The following is a 17361-nucleotide window of genomic DNA, read 5'->3' as shown; positions in this document are numbered from 1 at the left end:
TACCCCGTGGAGGGGTGGCTAAGGTCTTTGGTGAAGACTCTGTGTACGAGAATTTCACAGACCCCTATGCTGACCAAGTGGGGGGTGTGCCTGGAGCATCAGGTGCTGTTCTCTGCTATCCCCCTGTCAGGTCAATTGCACTCCCTATTGTGACCAGTGCAGTTTCAAGCAGAGCTCCTGGTGGAGCCTACTGAGATGGGAGACCTACCGAGTCCCTTTGTAGAGGGTTGGGAGACCTCCGAGTCCCTTTGTATAGGGTTGGGCTCCCATCCTTGAGGATGCCTGGTACACAGATGGCTCGTGCCACGGGCAACCCCACATGGGCTGCCGAGGCATTGCAGCTGTGGTTTGAAACTTTTTGGTATGAAACTGGTGCTGGGCAGTCCAGCCAATGGGCTGAGCTTCGCACTGTGTGGTTGGTCTTCATGAATAAAATTGACCCAGTGCAGGTCTGCACCAACAGTTGGGCTGTGTATCGAGGTCTAACTCTGTGGCTTCCTGGTGTGCTGCCCAGGAGTGGATGATAGGTTGTCGGGAGCCTTAAGCCTGCACCCGAAGATAATAACCACATCCTGTTATCAAGAACAAACTCTGCTAGCTGTAACCTTTGGATAGCCACGGCACTGTGAGGCACCCGTCATTTCCCGTGTCCTTGTTCCCCATTCCGCCACCTGCAGAGCGGGAGCCTGCAACTGCTGGCACAGCCCATCTGTTTCTGACTAGCCAAGTAGAAGTCACCTCATCTGGTGGACGCCAATGAGCTTGTGACGAATACTCTCTTCCCTGATCAGTCCCGCCCCTGCCCTCTCCACTTGAGTGTATAAATATAACCGCTCGAAAATAAAATTTTGAGGCTTGATCAGAACACTGTCTTGCCTCCATTCTTTTCTCCCGCCCATGTTTTCTTCAAGGTACGGTCCTCCTCGGGTTCTACGCAATAACTAGGTCCTGCAGGTCGGGACAATAGGTCACTGCCTCCTATGGAGCCAGGGGTTGTGGGAAGACCTCTGGAAACAGGGTCTTCAGCAGGGGCCATTACAGGCCTAGAGCAATGATGCAGGTGATGCGTTAGCACAAGTTCGCTCCGCCCATGTACCGCTGACTCCAGCAGACTTTGGCCTCTGGCTCCAATAAAAACTGGGACATGTAGGGGCTCGTACCATGGAACAAGTAACGAAGTGATGGGGGCTATCTATCATTGACCTGAGCACAAGCACAAGTTGCTGTGTCACAATGCCCCTGGTGTGCTGAGCAGTATCCAGAGAGCCGACTGGTAAAAAGTACCCCGGGGGCTAAGCCACTCCAAGAATGGCAAGTGGACTGTATAGAGACTTTGCTCATAGACAGGGGACACCACTATGTGTTCATGGGTGTAGACATGGCCACCGGCCTAGGGTTTGCATGGCCGGTGGAAGCTGCTGATCAACGCCATACTGTGATTGCATTGGAGCACCTCGCAGCCACCTATGGCCGGCCTTTATAATCACCAGTGACAGAGGCACTCACTTTACAGGGCAGGAGGTGTAGACTTAGGCCCACACCAATGATGCGTGGTGACAGTTACATGTTCATTATTGCCCACAGGAAGCTGGAATGGTAGAATGATTCAATGGCTTGCTGAAGAACAAACTGCATGCCTTGGGCCTGGACCGGTGCCATTGGTACACTAACCTCCCACAGGCTACATGCCTTCTGAATGAGCAGCCTGGGCGAATGGGGTTGTCTCCCCTTGACAGGGTTGTAGCAGACTTGCCATGAGCTATCAAAGTGTTCACCAGGCACCGCTGCTAAACAACTTTTGCCCTGGGCCTACCAGGAGCTTTGCTCTTGCCATCTCCAGGCAGCAGGCCACCTGGTTGTGGCCGTGGACCAAATAGGTAACACAAGAACCATGGGTGGCCCTGGTGGAGTCCTGGGGACAGGGCTTACGAAATGGGTTGTGGGGAATCCTGTTTTGTATTTGGTCCATGGCCTTGCAAGTATCACTCCCGAAGACTGCAGAGGGTTCACTGTTAATGAGGAGTTTTGTCCTTATTTTCTGGCCCATTCCTCTCTATACTATAATACTGGTGGAAACTCCCTGGCCTGCTACCTTTAAAGAAACTGTAGGGTACCACAAGCCAGGGCAGTCCTCTCCCAGTCACCCTTTTGTCTCAAGATAGACAAGTGGCCTGTGTCCTTCCAGGAGGATGGGACTTACCCCTAATTGTCCCTTTGTCTGCTCTATCCTATTGCTCAGGCTGACAACAGGGAACAGTGTCACGTCCTGGGCTCACGTGTTTGCTGCTGTCCACAATGATTCCCTCTGCTGGGTGTGTATGAACTACCAGTGGAAGCGGGCAAGGGACTGCCGTGGTGCATTACTCCAGCCATGGTTGAGACCTGGATGTGGCTGTGTACCTGGAACACCACACCTGAATGGGACCAGCGATGATGGGCCACAGAAGCGCTGCTCCACTGCTACCATCGCAATCCCCACCCCTCACAGGCTATGCCATTTTCAATGGGTGGGGATGGCTGGCAGGAGAACGTGTGGAACTGTGGGAGCAGGTCCTCCACTACATAGAGCAAGTAAGACCTGTGCCCAACCATATCGTGGGGTGGCTACCCACTGAGATGTGTGCTAACACCACCCTTGCTAATGTTCCCAAGGTCTGGTAGAATGGGCGGCGTTATGTCGGTACAGAGCCAACCAACTGGCTACCTGCAGAATACCTCTGGGTCTGTGGGCACTACAGCTGACCATACTTGCCTGCTGACTGGACCTGCTGTTGTACCTGGGGACATCCATATTTAGCTGGATGCATATTAGCCACTTTGCCCCAATTGCCTTGTAATTGAGATCCCGTATATCACTGCGGGCACAAGTAGAAATGGGCAGCATGGTGATTCTACCTCCTGGTGTTATTCATTCCAGGAGTGGGATTCATAGATGTAGAATTGCAGGTAGAAGCTTTAGCCCAGCACACCACACAGGAATTGAATGCTATGCTTCAGGCTATAACCCTTTTAATAGAAGAAACCACACAAATGCGGAAAGTAGTTCTTCAAAACCATATGACCCTTGACCTCCTACCTGTTGCCCAGAGTGACACCTGTGCCCTACTCCATGTAGAATGTTGTGTCTACATTCCTGATCATACTGTCCAGGCGCATGCAGCTCTCCAGAAAATGGATGCTGAAGTCCAAGCCATCCATGCCCTAGGAGAAGACCCCTTGAAAATTTGGAAGAATTCCTTGGGGTCTTCCTGGCAGTGGGCAGTAGCTGCTCTAGTCCTTATAACCTGTAGCCTGGTAGTGTTTTGTTTTTCTTTATATTGTTGTTGTGGGTTGTGGGCCAGATCTCTCACCGCAACCCTGTAGGGGTGGAGTGTGGGTCCCAGGTCTGGCTGTGATCCAGGCTCGTGGCTAGGGATAGAACTGCAGGCCAGATCCCGTGCCACGACCCTGTAGGAGTGGAGTGTGGCCCCCAGGCCTGGCTGGTCCCAGGTCTGGGTGTGATCCAGGCTCGCAGCAAGAAATGGGACCCTGGATTTAGAATGTTACATTAGTGTAGTAGGGTGGCTGCATCTAACATACGTAAGCATGATTCAGCTTATTGTATCACGCATGTGTGGCAGAATGCCACTATTGTTCTCTGACATATATAAAGGCCACGCGATCCCCTAGGGAGCAGAAGAAGGGCAGAAGTAGAAGCGCGCTTCCTACAATACAACTGCACTCCCCACAATAAAGCTGGTGCCTGCCGTTTCATTCTCATGTCAGCCTCTTGTGCATTCTTCCAACTGGGTGTTTCACCACCAAAGTCTTCCCTTCTTGATCAGCTCGGCACTGATAACCAATTTTAGAATATTGACAGCCATTATTTCATTAAATATTGCTTCTTCCCCATCCTCTATCTTCTATCTTCTGTGAAGTAAAATTCAATTCATTAGCCGTTCTCACTATATTTTATATGTTTATTACCCCTTTTCTCCTAATTAAATCTGTTTCATTATCTGTTATATTTCTCCTTCTTGTTCTTATGTGTCTAAGTATTGCATTTAGTGCCAAAGATTCTACATTAATAATTGTCAAAGTAATTTTAGGTCCTGTATGACCTTATCTTCATCAGGAAGGATTTACGTTTTCTTTTGTCAAGTAGCTTAACATATTAAAAATTCCAGATGACCTTAATCTAATTTTAGGAAGTGAATTATTTGAAGCCAGACTTCAGACCTCGTTACACTGATCTATTTCTAGTTCATGTTTGCATCCAAGAGTTAAGACTTCAGTAGTACAATACAAATCTTGGTGGGTTTACCAGGGCACTTATTTCTTGGCAGGTTGTGAGAAGGATGGCTGTAGTCAGGCTCCCTCCCGACACCCATAGCAGCTAGCTTCCAGGTGGAAGTGAGTCAGCACTTCTCCCCTTACGTAGCCATGTGCCCAGTACACATGCACAGGCTCCCATTATCTGGCAGGGTGCCACTATTGTTTAACCTGTATGTAAAAGGCGCCACCGCCCTGCACGGCTGGCTGTGCCCTTGCTGAAATAAAGATTTATGTCACAGTTGCCTATGGCTCCCTGCATTTTCTTCCAACTGCACGAGCCTCGTATCCCTTACCTCAGAACCTCGAATCTGCAGCAACACATAGGTACTAACCTCCAGCTACAATTTTTATCTCTCTAGAACTGAAAGACTGTCAAATTCTGCTCAGCTTCTCAATCACTTAGTAGCCCCTTTTGGAAAGCTAGGCATAAATCTCAAGCTCTCTTCTCTGGCTTTTCTTCATCACTGAAATTATAGTTGATAATTTTCATTGTCTTGGTAGCACTCATATGGCTTCAAATGACTTTATTTTCAAAGTTTCTTCTGCTTTTCAAGTTGACTTCAGAAGAAAGTCTGACATTCTTAAGAATACAGGTCAATTCATTTTTATGTATGTGTATAATCATATAGCCACCGTCTAGATCAACATATGGAATATTTCAGTCATAACAGAAGGCTCCTTCATTCCTCTTCCCAGTCAATAACTCCTTCAATTCTGACCACTAACACCATAGAGTAGTTTTGCCTATTCTTGATCTTTACATAAATGGAATCATATGGTATTAACTCTTTTGTGTCTTCTTTCACTCAAACTTTTATCATTAAGATTCATCTATATTGTAGCATATAATATTTATATTTTTCATCTCTGTGTTATATCCTATTGTATGAATATGTATATATACACACATAGGCACGCACACACACACATACACACATATATAAAGTTCCTAGATTTATTATATTATTGGTAAAGGTTTGGGTTATTTCTAAACCTTTTGGCTATTTATAAATAAATCCTCTCATATTTTTGTATATTTTTTTGGTGGACAGAAAAATAAATTTCTGTTAAATACATGTGGAATTTTCATGTCATAGCATACATTTATATTAAAATTTAGTACATGCTGCTGAATGGTTTTATCACTTTATACTTCTATGGGCAATGTATGAGTTTTATTATCTCTACACTTTCCAAGACTTGATATTACATGTCCTTTTTAAAATATTTGTCTTTCTGGTAGGGGTGTAGTGGTATTATATCATGGTTTTAATTTGTATTTTTCTGATGACTAAAGAATTAAGCACCTTTCATATGTTTAATGGCTTCTTTGGAAATTCTCTTTAGTGAAGCGTTTGGCTTATTTATTTATTTATCAAATGGTGTCTGTCTTTGTCCTACTGATTTGTAGGAATTTTAAATATATTATGATTACTATTTCTGTCAGATAAATAGATTTTAAATATCTATTTAAATTCTCTCACTTCGTGGTTCACATTTAAAAATCTCTTAATGATATCTTTTTTTTTTTTTAAGAGATAAAGAGATAGGATTTATTGAAGCACAGAATTACAGCTGTCTTGCGAGAGGGAGTCCCTGAAAGTGGGGTGCCCTCTTAATGGTATTTAAATGGAATTTAAATAAAATTGCATTGAATCACAATTCAAAATGGGAAAATTATAATCTTAAATATATTACATCTTAAAATCCATAAATTTGCAGATTTTTATTGATATAGGTTCTCTTAATTTATCTCAGCAGTGTTTTATAAGTTCTCAGTGTAAAGATTACACATATTACTTTATATTTATTTTCAGATATTTGATACTTTTGATACTTTTACTTCATATTTTATTCTAATTGTTAATTGATAGCATAAATAAAACTGACTTTTGTATATTTACCTTATATAAGGTAACCTGGCTAAATTCAGTAATTAATTCTACTACATATTTACTATGTGAATGTTTTTTTTTTAATATATGCTAAATTATGCCATCTTGAAAAATCATAGTTACTTTTTGTCTTACTTCATTGGACAGGATTTTCAGTATACTGACGAAGAATATACTAGTAGATAGCTTTGTCTTGTCTTTGAATTCAATAAAAGACTATTAAATATTTCATAATTATGTTACCATTGGGATGATGTAAAATCCAGCGTCACCCCAGTGGCATGGAGGGGGTCCTCGGTTCCTCCTGGCTGATGCAGTAAAGAATTACAGGTTAGCGAGATTTAGAAAAAGTAAGATTTATTGAAAGTACATTTTTAGAAGGAGATGGGCCATGCCAAGGAAGTCTGCAGCCCCACGAAATTTGGGAGGTGAGAAGACAAAAGATAGAGGTGTAACAGTGCAGAAGTGTGAAGGTCTGTTTATATTTGGGCTGTGATGGGAGGGTACAAGTGCAGTACTAGATGATCCTCATGTGAGGTCACCTTGACTGACAGTTGGCTGCCATATAACCCTTTGCCTACTATACATGCGCTTACCTAGAATTCAGTCTATTATAATTAGATTCATGAACTTCTGGGCATAGGCATGATGTTATAATGATAGTATAATGAGGCTGAGGTTATGGGGTATTACTTTATTAGCACGCGTTTGTGACTAGTTTCAGCCAGCAGCTTTTATGGTTTGTGCCTTAGGATGTGGAGTAATTCATAACCATAAAATGGGTGTTTCTGGGAGGTCTTTAAGGGAGGTTTCTATGGTTACAGAGCCAAGCCTTTGCTCCTGCTGCTTATGACTACCTAACTACCTAACAATTACATAAAATGTTAACTATAGGTTTTTGTAGATACAATTTAATATATCAGGAATTGACCTTTTATTATTACTTTTCTTAGAGTTGTTTTTTAAACAATAAATGAATGTTGGATTTATCAAATGTTTTTACTGTACCTATTGAGGTGATCATATGACTTTTATTATTTATTCTGTTAATGTGGTGAATTATATTAATTTATTTTCTAATATTAAACCAATCTTTAATTCTTATAATTAAATTCATTTTATGTATCTCAACTTTGATTTACCAATATTGTCCTTTGGATTTTTACATCTATATTTATGAGATAATTGGTCTACAATTTTTTCTTGCGTTAACATCTTTGTCAGATTTGGGTATCAAAATTATCTGACCTTATAAAGTGAGATAGTTCATATTTTATATTTTTCTACATTTTGTAAGTGTTGTGTACATTTTTTTTAATTAAATATTTTAAAGATTTCACCAGTAAGTCATTTGGATGTGTATTTTTATTTGTGGGAGAAATTTCTTTGTAGAAACTTAACTAATAAATAAAAGACTTTTCAGATTTTCCTATTTCTCCTGGTCAGTTTTATTAAAAATGAGTTTTCAAAAAAAATTATTAATTTCTTTCAAATTGTCAATTTTATTTGTAAATAGCTATTCATAATATTTGTTTAATCCCTTTTTAATGTCTATGAAATCTTTAATGATGTTCCTCTTTTAAAAATTTGATATTACTAATTTATTTTCTTTTTCCATTTTTTTCTTGATCAGTCTTACAAGGGGTTTAGTCCTTGTTAATCTTTTCAAAGAACTAATATTTGGTTTCGTTAATTTTTTAGTGTAAAGCATCTTTTTCCTATTCATTGATTTTTGCTCTTAAATTTAATATTTTCTTTCTTCTACTTTCTTTGAGTTTTAATTTGCTGTTATTTTTCAATGACCTTTGATTTTAAATATTTAATTTTATATGCTTATTTGAAGGTATAAATATCTCTACAAGCTCTCTATAACTACATTCTACATGTTTTGATGTCTTATTTTAATTTTTTTATTCAAAATATATTTTAATTCCTATCGTATTTAATTCTTGACTCATGGATTATTTAAACAAGTGTTTACTTTTCAAACATAATTTTTTTGGTTATCTTTATATTATTGATTTCTAGATTATTCCACTGTGGTTAGAGAACATAATCTCTATCATTTTAATACTTTGGAATATATCAAGAATTTTTAAAGTCTCAGATTATGGCATGTGATGGTAAATGTTTCATGTACACTTCTAAAACCTTTGTATTTGGCAGTTGTTTAGTGTATAGTTCTCTATACAAAATTAAATTTAAAAAATTCTGCATTGATCATAATTTTTTGTGTGTCTATTCTCAGTTACTGTGTGTTAAAGTCTACTATTACTGTGGACTTGAATTTTTTTTTTAGTTCTGCCAAATTTTTCTTTACCCTTTTTCAGGTTGTGTTATGAGGTACATACACATTTAGGATTGTTTTATTATCCTCTTCAATGGATTCTTTTATCATTAGGACATATTCCTCTTTATTCTCAGTAATATTATTTGCTTCGAAATCTGCTTGGTCCAATATTAATATAGTTATACTTTTTTTTTCTTTTTTTGCTTATCATTGCCATGGTACACCCTTTCCATTCTTTTACTTTAAAATTTACTGTATTGTAATATTTAAATCATGGTTATTGTAAACTATATGTAGTTGGGTTTTATTTTTCTCCCAGGCTAATTTTTTTTTCTTTTTAATTGGAATGTTCAGTCCATTTATAATTAAAGTAATTACCAATGTTTTGATGTAAGTCTACCATTTTACTATTTATTTTCTATTATCCCAACGTTTTTTTTTTGTTTCTTCACCCATTCATTTTTGCTTTCTTCAGAATTAAAAATAATTTATATTTTTTATATAGCTCTTGTACTGGCTTTGGTACATGCTGTTTTATTGTCCTTTCAGCAGTTACCTTAGAGATTACAATATCTATCTTTTGGTTAATACAGTTTCTCTTAAATTTGAACTTTTATCATATCCCCCAATTTTCCAAACCTTACTACATGTTAACTGCATTTATCTCCTTCAAACTTTTGTGCCTTTGTTGTAATGTATTATACTTCTAGATATGTTTTAAATATCACATGTTTTTATTGTAGTTTTAAAAGTTAGAATTTATTTATATTTACCCACGTTCTTATCATTTTTGTTTTGTTGTTGTTGTTGTTGTTGTTGTTGTTGTTGTTCATTGTTTCTTCTGTGTTTTCATGTGGAAACTTTTTCCTTCAACATAAAGAACCCATTATTTATTTATTTGTTTGTTTGTTTGTTTTGTACTTGTATATTTATGAGAAATTTTCTGTTTTACTTTTTTAAAACTACCTTCAATTTTTCCCACATTTGAAAGATCAGACATTAGGAAGAAATACCTAGACTGGCAGTTTATTTTCCTTTAGCATTTCAGACATGCTACTTCATTGTCTTCCAGCCTATATTGTTTCTTTTAAATAGACAATTATATCTAATTGTTGTTTCTTTGTAGATAATGTGTTATTTCCATGGTAACTTTTAAGATTTTTATTGTTTTTTTTTTTAATGTTTTTAAGAAATTTTGTAATATTATGTCTATTTGTGATTTTCTTTGAAAATATCATTCTCGAGGTACACAGAAATTTTTGAATCTGTGATTTCATGTCCTTTATCAGTTTTGAAAAATTTTCAGCAAGTATTTCTTTTCAGATATTTATTCTGTCTTTTTCACTTTTTTTCCCCCTCTCTCTTACAGTCAAATTATGCATATGGTAGAGTTTAACCATGTCTCTTTTATTTAACCTCCATTCTACACTTTCCATTGTTTATTCTGTTATTAATCTGGATACATTTTACTGAACTGTCTACTAGTTGACAAATTAATGCTTTGTTCTACTTTGACTAGCTGCAGTTTGGCCCACCTATTGACTTTTAAAGTTCCTTTATAATATTTTTCATTTCTCAAATTTTTATTTCATTCTGATCTGATCAATTTGAATTATAAAACCTACACTGCTCTTATGTATCTATAGCCTTTACTCTCACACTACTACCGTACCTGCAACAGTTTCAACACCAGATGTATTGGTGTTTATCTCATACCAAGCAATTCTCTGTAACATCAGCTGGGTGTCCTACAATTTAACTCAATTCTGACACCACTTGGAGATAATGTCAGATCCTACAGGTTAAGGACTTAGTCCCACAAGACTGCCCCTCAGTTTAGATGCTAATTGCAAGGAGTAAGTCCCCAGATTACTAAAAACTTCCGTCTAACTTGGCTACAAATAGGTTTTCATGACCTTCTCTTCTTTGGATTTGATTATTTGCCAGAACAGCTCACATAACTTGGAGAAATACTTATATTTACCAGTTTATTATAAATAAAGGATATGATAAAGGGTACAGATGAACAACCAGATGAACAGATACATAAGATGAGGTCTGAGAGGTTCTCAAGTACAGAAGCTTCTGTCCCCATGTAATTGGAGTGTGTCAATCTCTTGGTATGTGGTTGTATTCACCATACCCTGAACTTTTGAGATTTTTGTGGAGGCTTCAGCATGTAGCATGATTAATTATTAACTCAACTTTCAGCACCTCTCCCCTCTCTGGAGAATAGAAGGTGGGGCTAAAGTTCTAAGCTTCTAATTATGACTTGGTCTTTCTGGTGAATAGCCCCCATCCAAGCCTGCCAAATATAATTTCATTAGAACAAAAGACACTGCTATCAAGCAGAAAATTTCAAGAAATTTAGGAGCTCTGTGCCGGGAACCAAAATCAAAGACCAAATATTAAAACTAAAGATGTTCTTAGTGCCCTTATCACCTAGGAAAATGATAAAGATTTTAGGAGCTCTGTGTCAGGAACCAGGGACAGATATAGATATAGATATAGATATAGATATAGATATAGATATAGATATAGATATAGATAGATAGAGATAGATAAATAGATATATAGATATATAGATATATAGATAGAGATAGAGATAGATATATAGATATATAGATATATATGTATATATATGTAGCTATAGATATAAATATAGATATAGATAGATAGATAAATAGATGTAAATATAAATATATAGATAAACATATAAAACTAATAAAATTAATATATAAAAACTGATATATATACTTTCTATTATTTCACAAGACACCATATGTGTCATGAAATTACCAATATTTTTCTCTATTTTTGAACTTATTAATCATTGTTATTTTAAAGTTTCCCTCTAATAATTCAAATATCCTAATCAACCATGATTCTACTTCTATTGATTGTTTTTTTCTCTGGGTTTTCATTCATTTTGATCCTGGTTTTTTAGCATACCGCACATCATTTTAGTTTTTGATTAGATGCTGGACATCATAGAATACAAATGTAAATGTTCTTGATTATGCTCTCTTTCTTCAAAGAGAGTTAAATTTTCTTTTGGTAGATACATAGAAAATCAGCTGGAAATCTTTATTTAGTCAAAGATTTATTTTAGGATTTATTATGGTTATTTATTTCCATTTTATTATGGTCTTAAATCATGGGCTATGGCTATTTCTTTTAAGGTAGCCCCATCTATTGTTTCAACTAAAAGGAGCTTAGAGTATTGGCAGGGCTTGAACCTGACCCCTGTCACCCCAATAGTGAGTGCCTGCTGAAACCTCTGTCGATCCCTCTAGTCTCCCTGCTACAGTTTCTGCTGTGTCTCTTGATGTCTCATCTTATACGTGTACAATCTAAGAAACTGTCATTAACAGGAGAGTTTGTAGACATATATTTGCCCTCATTTCTATGCAATTTCCTTCTCTTTAAGATTTTGCCCTCAAATTCCAGCCGCACTGACACCTTTGAACTCTGGTGTTTTTTCTCAATCTGGTAATACTCCCACTTTTTACTCAAATTCTTTCTCTGTGAGAGAAAATAGAAAATGCCTTCAATGAAAAATTCAAAGTGAATGTGGAGACTATCTTATGAGATTCGTTTTCTTCAAAGAAAAAAAAAATGCTTCAAGTTTGGCTTGCATTGGTGCTCTACTTTAATTTTAAACAGTTATTTTATGGAGTCTTTTTTTTTTTTTTTCAGATTTCCTACTTGTTTTTCATAGAAGGATTATTCCAATATAAGTTATTCTGTCATATACAGGACCAGATGTCCATTTTTAAATTAAATTCAGTCTGAGAATATCTATTTTGTTTTCTAACAGGTAATAATTATCCGATTAATTAATTGTGAATGATATATGTCTTATTGCCATAAAGTCCTCTTCTTTTGCATTTTTTTTTCCTTTCTAAGCTTTTTTGCTTATAATTCATTATAAAAATACTAGCTCCATAGTCTTTCTCATACAACTCTTTCCTTTTTAATAACTGGGAGACAAATTCTCCTGTTTTTTGCTTTGGTTGAATTTCCTTCCTTGTGATTTATTCCCTCAGAGATTTGTAACATTATTTGTGAGCTCTTCTTCAATGAAAGTAACTTTCTCCCTGCCCTCTCCATCCATGAAAAATCTATATACCACAGTAGTTTTCCTAGATAAGTTTTTCTATTGTTGTTGGTATGTTTCCAGCGGTTTCACAAATATACCAGTTTTTCTTTTTTCCATTGTTAATTTATAAACTTGGAATTTTTGCACTAAATAGGTAGTGTAAATTTGGAGCTTGTACTTAGGTTTAGCATAGCCTTGTGATTTGGATTTCTTATACTATGCCTTTGTTTTCTATCTAGAAACCCAAGAGACATATAGGCAGACATTTTCTAGTCCTATTTCAAAAATTGAATGATAAATCAAAGATCCTTGTTATATTCAAGTTCTTAGGACCAGTATTCCACTTTCTGTAAGTCTATAGCCATGTATCTTCCATCTTTCTGGATGTTAAAATCCAAGCTTTCAGCCCTAGGTTTAATAGCCAGTAGGCCAACAGAAATATTTACCTCAATTTTCTCTTTTGGCATTGAGTTTCTGCTTTGTTTGCAGAACTTGGAAATTTCTTTTTCTTTTTAAGCTTAGCTATAAAGTTTATAAAATATATTTATCATAGCTTATTTTTTTGTTTGTTTTTAGCAGAAAAGGAATCTGTATTATCTTATTCAATCATGGATCAGTACTCAATTTTAATATTTTATACAGAAACAGAAATATTATATTTTCCAAAACTGTTATAGCCTTTACAAGAAAAAAACCCAACCATTTCTCATCTAAATTTTAGCTAATAATTAAGAAATTAATTGTGATAACTATTTATATCTTAGTCAAATAACACCTCATCAGAAACTTTTAAAATTGTCCCCCTCTTATCTATATGTGATATTTAAAAGTAAAAAAAATGATTCTGTGGAACCTGTCAAACAATGAAGAAACAGAAAAACTAATAAAAGTAAGGTTCCCCAAGAGCAATATGACCTATTTCCAACAGGAAATATATCTGCTTTGCATCTACTGATAAAAGTGCGTCTGCAAATAGTGACATATATACCTCTGTATTAAATACTGTTAATTACTGCATTAATTTAAAACTTCATGAAAGAACACAGTAATCTAATTAATTATACATTCTGACAGGAATCTGGAGACCTCAGCAGGGATGCTATGTGAGTGGTTTTCTTCTAATTGGCTACATTTTTTATTGTCATGTGCTAAGACATTGAAATTTTTTTCTCAAATTTTCATTGCCAGTACCCTTCTCAATTTGAATCAAACAACTAAATGTGATCATTGTTTTTTAGTAAATCCATTTGCAAGAAAGAAATATTAGCCTATAGTTCTGCAGTGCCCCTTCAAAACTCTTCTACTGAATGCTGTTCAATGTTCCTAATTATTAATAATATGTCCAGGAAGAAAACATACTCTGACAAACAGATAGCATTTAGGTATCTGGCAAGCTGAACAGAAACATTCGTGAGGTTCATTAGGTTTGATTTGTTTGTCCAATCTTCTTTCGTTGGTAAGTTACCCCATCAAACTTGGAAAAATTAAGATGCCTCTTCATATGTATTTAGTCTCTATATTAATATGTTCATGAATTCTTTAATCAATTTGTGACAATGAGCAAAAGATGCATTAAAGGCATTTTCTCCAGTCATATTTGTTGTTTTAAAAAAAACCTAACTAAATTCACTTGGGCCTTAATTAAGTGCAAGTTGTCCTAAAGCTGCCTTAACTACATTTGTATTATGTTCAACTGAAGAGTCATCCACTATTCTCCAGTTCTAAATTATCTAAAAAGCAACTTGGTCCTTTCCTCAAGATTAAGAAGGATTTCCATAGGATGCATGGAATCAGCTCAAGTGGCTGAAAAATTTAAATACTTTCTAACAATTTTAATTTTTCCTCTACAATATCAATGTGACAGAATAGTGAAAAAGTGAAGATTAAGCACGTTGTGACCAATTCCTCAAATCAATGAAATTCCCTCTCCTCTATTCATGACTATTTTCCCTTTCTTTTCCTCCCATTGTACTTTAAATTCACTTTATTATTATTATTTTTATTAATTACTCCAACTACCTTATCCATGTCTTCTGGTCACATTGTATTGTATGCTACTGAATGATAAAGATTCTGTCTGACACATCTTTGTCATATATATAACCACTTGAAAGATTGGAAATCGAAGAGACAATAACACATTTTTGGTAAACTTCTATTGTAAAGCTTCTCCACTTTGAATATCTATGAATGTTTAAAAGAGGAGAAAATGTCACATTAGTGGAATCAGAGTGGGGTTGTTATTTAACATCCTAGAAAAGTATATAAAAATATATACACAACAGTAATATTAACTTTTATTAAGTTTTAGTTCTTTTCTTCTAGTTTGCAAGAAGCCAATGGTAGAAAAAAACAAAAAAATAATAAGTGAGTAGTGAACATTTAATTAAACACATTTCTCTCTAGTATTTAATTTATTTTTTTCTATTCTGTAGCATTTTTTCTTGCTGCTTGTTCTATCTAGAGAATGATAGGTTACTGATAGATTTTTTGAATCCCAACAAGATTGTGTTGACTCATTTGCAAAAGTTAGTTTTGCAGCCAATTTCTCCTTTTCTCTCCCCACAGAGTGAGAAGCTGGAAATAGTCTGTTATGAAATAATAATGGAATACCTGTGGCTCTTACAAATCTCAGGCAGAGAGAATTTATGTTAGGTCACTGTCCATGCATAATCCTAAACACACTGGACCCTAAATAAAGTGTATCTGGAGACTAAGTTGCCAGCCACTCTGCTACATGCAGAGTAGTTTTTAGATCACTGGCCAAGAAGAGTTTAGTTCCACTAGCTTTGAGATGGTGTGAAAGAGCTCCGGTTGGTACATATAGCAGAAGAGCAATGAGAGTTTATTTTCTTTTGGCTACAGGACAGAATATGGAAGAAAATGGAAAGCAATTTTTTAAAAATTCTACTGCGTGTATGTATGTGCATGTGTGTGTATGTAATCTTTGCTTTTGTGCCCTAAATGTGAAACAATAATGTTGTTGGCTACTTATCCATAAATGTCCAACCTAATTCTCACGTAGGAGAGTTACAAAATCCCTAGATTTAATTTTTAGTTGATTTCAAATCAGTATTGATCACTTACTAGGTTAAAAATTATTGAATACACTTAATGTTAAAAACTACTTAAACGATCACTCTGGCTAATCATTTTTAGAAATAGAAGATTTTTAAACTTGTCATGGTCACATTCCCTTCGTTGTCGTAATAAAACTCCTTTTTCTCATGCATCCTGTATTTTATTTTTTCATTACACAAAAGGCCTTCTGAGAAACAGTATCTAAAAAAGATTTGTTAATATATTTGGCTTAATATTAATTAGGATATAGAAATACAGAGATCTCATTTTCCATGTGCAAATGGATTTTTATACATGTATGTCACTTCTATTACTCAGTGAGTTTCTTGAGGAAAAGCCTGGGTATAAATCATCTTTTTAGTTACAATGTGCAGCACACCTTTTAGCATATAACATAACATGTACTTTATATATTAAAAAAATGATGAATGAATGAATTAATCATTCACATTCATAAGAAGTTATATAGGTGTTTCTATAAATAAGGCAGAGTCGTACTAATCAGTATCATGATTAGCTACTAATCTAAGATACTACTTGCCCTATAATTTTAAATTAGTAATATTTTTATCGAATGGCAGATGTTTCTAATTACTTAATTTTCTTTAAAGTTTAAATCAGAAACTTTACTTTGAAAAGTTGTTTTAAAGTAAGTTATCATTCTACTTAATTCTATAAGAAATAGTTTGGGGCAGGGAAATATTGACCTTGACTGGTAATCTAAAACTCATCCTATTTAAATAAATTGATATCTTCTCTGAGAAACCCTTTTAGCAGGTTACCAACAAAGATACATGACTCATTTGAATTTCAAGTCTTTTACATTTTCCTATTCATCTTCTAATGGAGAGTAAGTAATATCCTAAATGCTGGCAACCATAGGCAACTCTTAGCCAACTCTTATAATCTGAAAATGTCTTGATTATATACATATATATATAATCAAGTTGGGATAGAGATACTATTATAGATCAAATTATCTCCCTTTAGCTAAGGCGAATGTAAGGTTTTCTGGGCAATAGATTGCAAGCGACTGTGACTGAGGACATCATAAGAAGAGATGCGTATTCTGTGAGTAGTTATGGACATTTTCTTCTTTTCCTGAATGCAATAATAAACATTTAGATATGGAAAAATAAACACTCGTATTAATATTTAAAATGTCAGTCTCAAGAAATTAGCAAATCACTAGGACGCTTTATCGTAATATAACTTTAGAGAAAAATACAGATAATATATATTATGTAAAATGTTTCAATTGACTGTTCAAGAATCTTAAATAATTTTTGAATAAAAGCAAAAGTCATCCTCAAAGTACATATAAAAATATGTGATCGATAAAATTTTGGCAACAAACAGAAATTGTTAAGATCAATTTATTCTAAATGGATTAGCCATGGTTTCTTCTGCTTGAGTTGAATGTCATGTACATGAATTTTAAAAATTTAAATATTCGTTAATCTGCAAATGTTACTGTGAGTAGCCTATATAGTAGAGTATTTGCTCATACACAATTAGAAAAAGATCTAAGTGCACAATTAACAGATCGTAATTCATGAAGTTTTTACTTTAATAGAAATTTTAATATATTGAAAATGTTAACTTTCTGAAATCTATTTTTGAAGAATATGCTGTGTATTACTGGTGATATCAAATGTACTTCAGAAGACATTTTTCCC

This window comes from Pteropus medius, unplaced genomic scaffold (genome assembly GCF_902729225.1).
Source record: "Pteropus medius unplaced genomic scaffold, Ma_sr-lr_union100, whole genome shotgun sequence".
Taxonomy (NCBI): domain Eukaryota; kingdom Metazoa; phylum Chordata; class Mammalia; order Chiroptera; family Pteropodidae; genus Pteropus; species Pteropus medius.
This window is presented reverse-complemented; position numbering follows the sequence as displayed.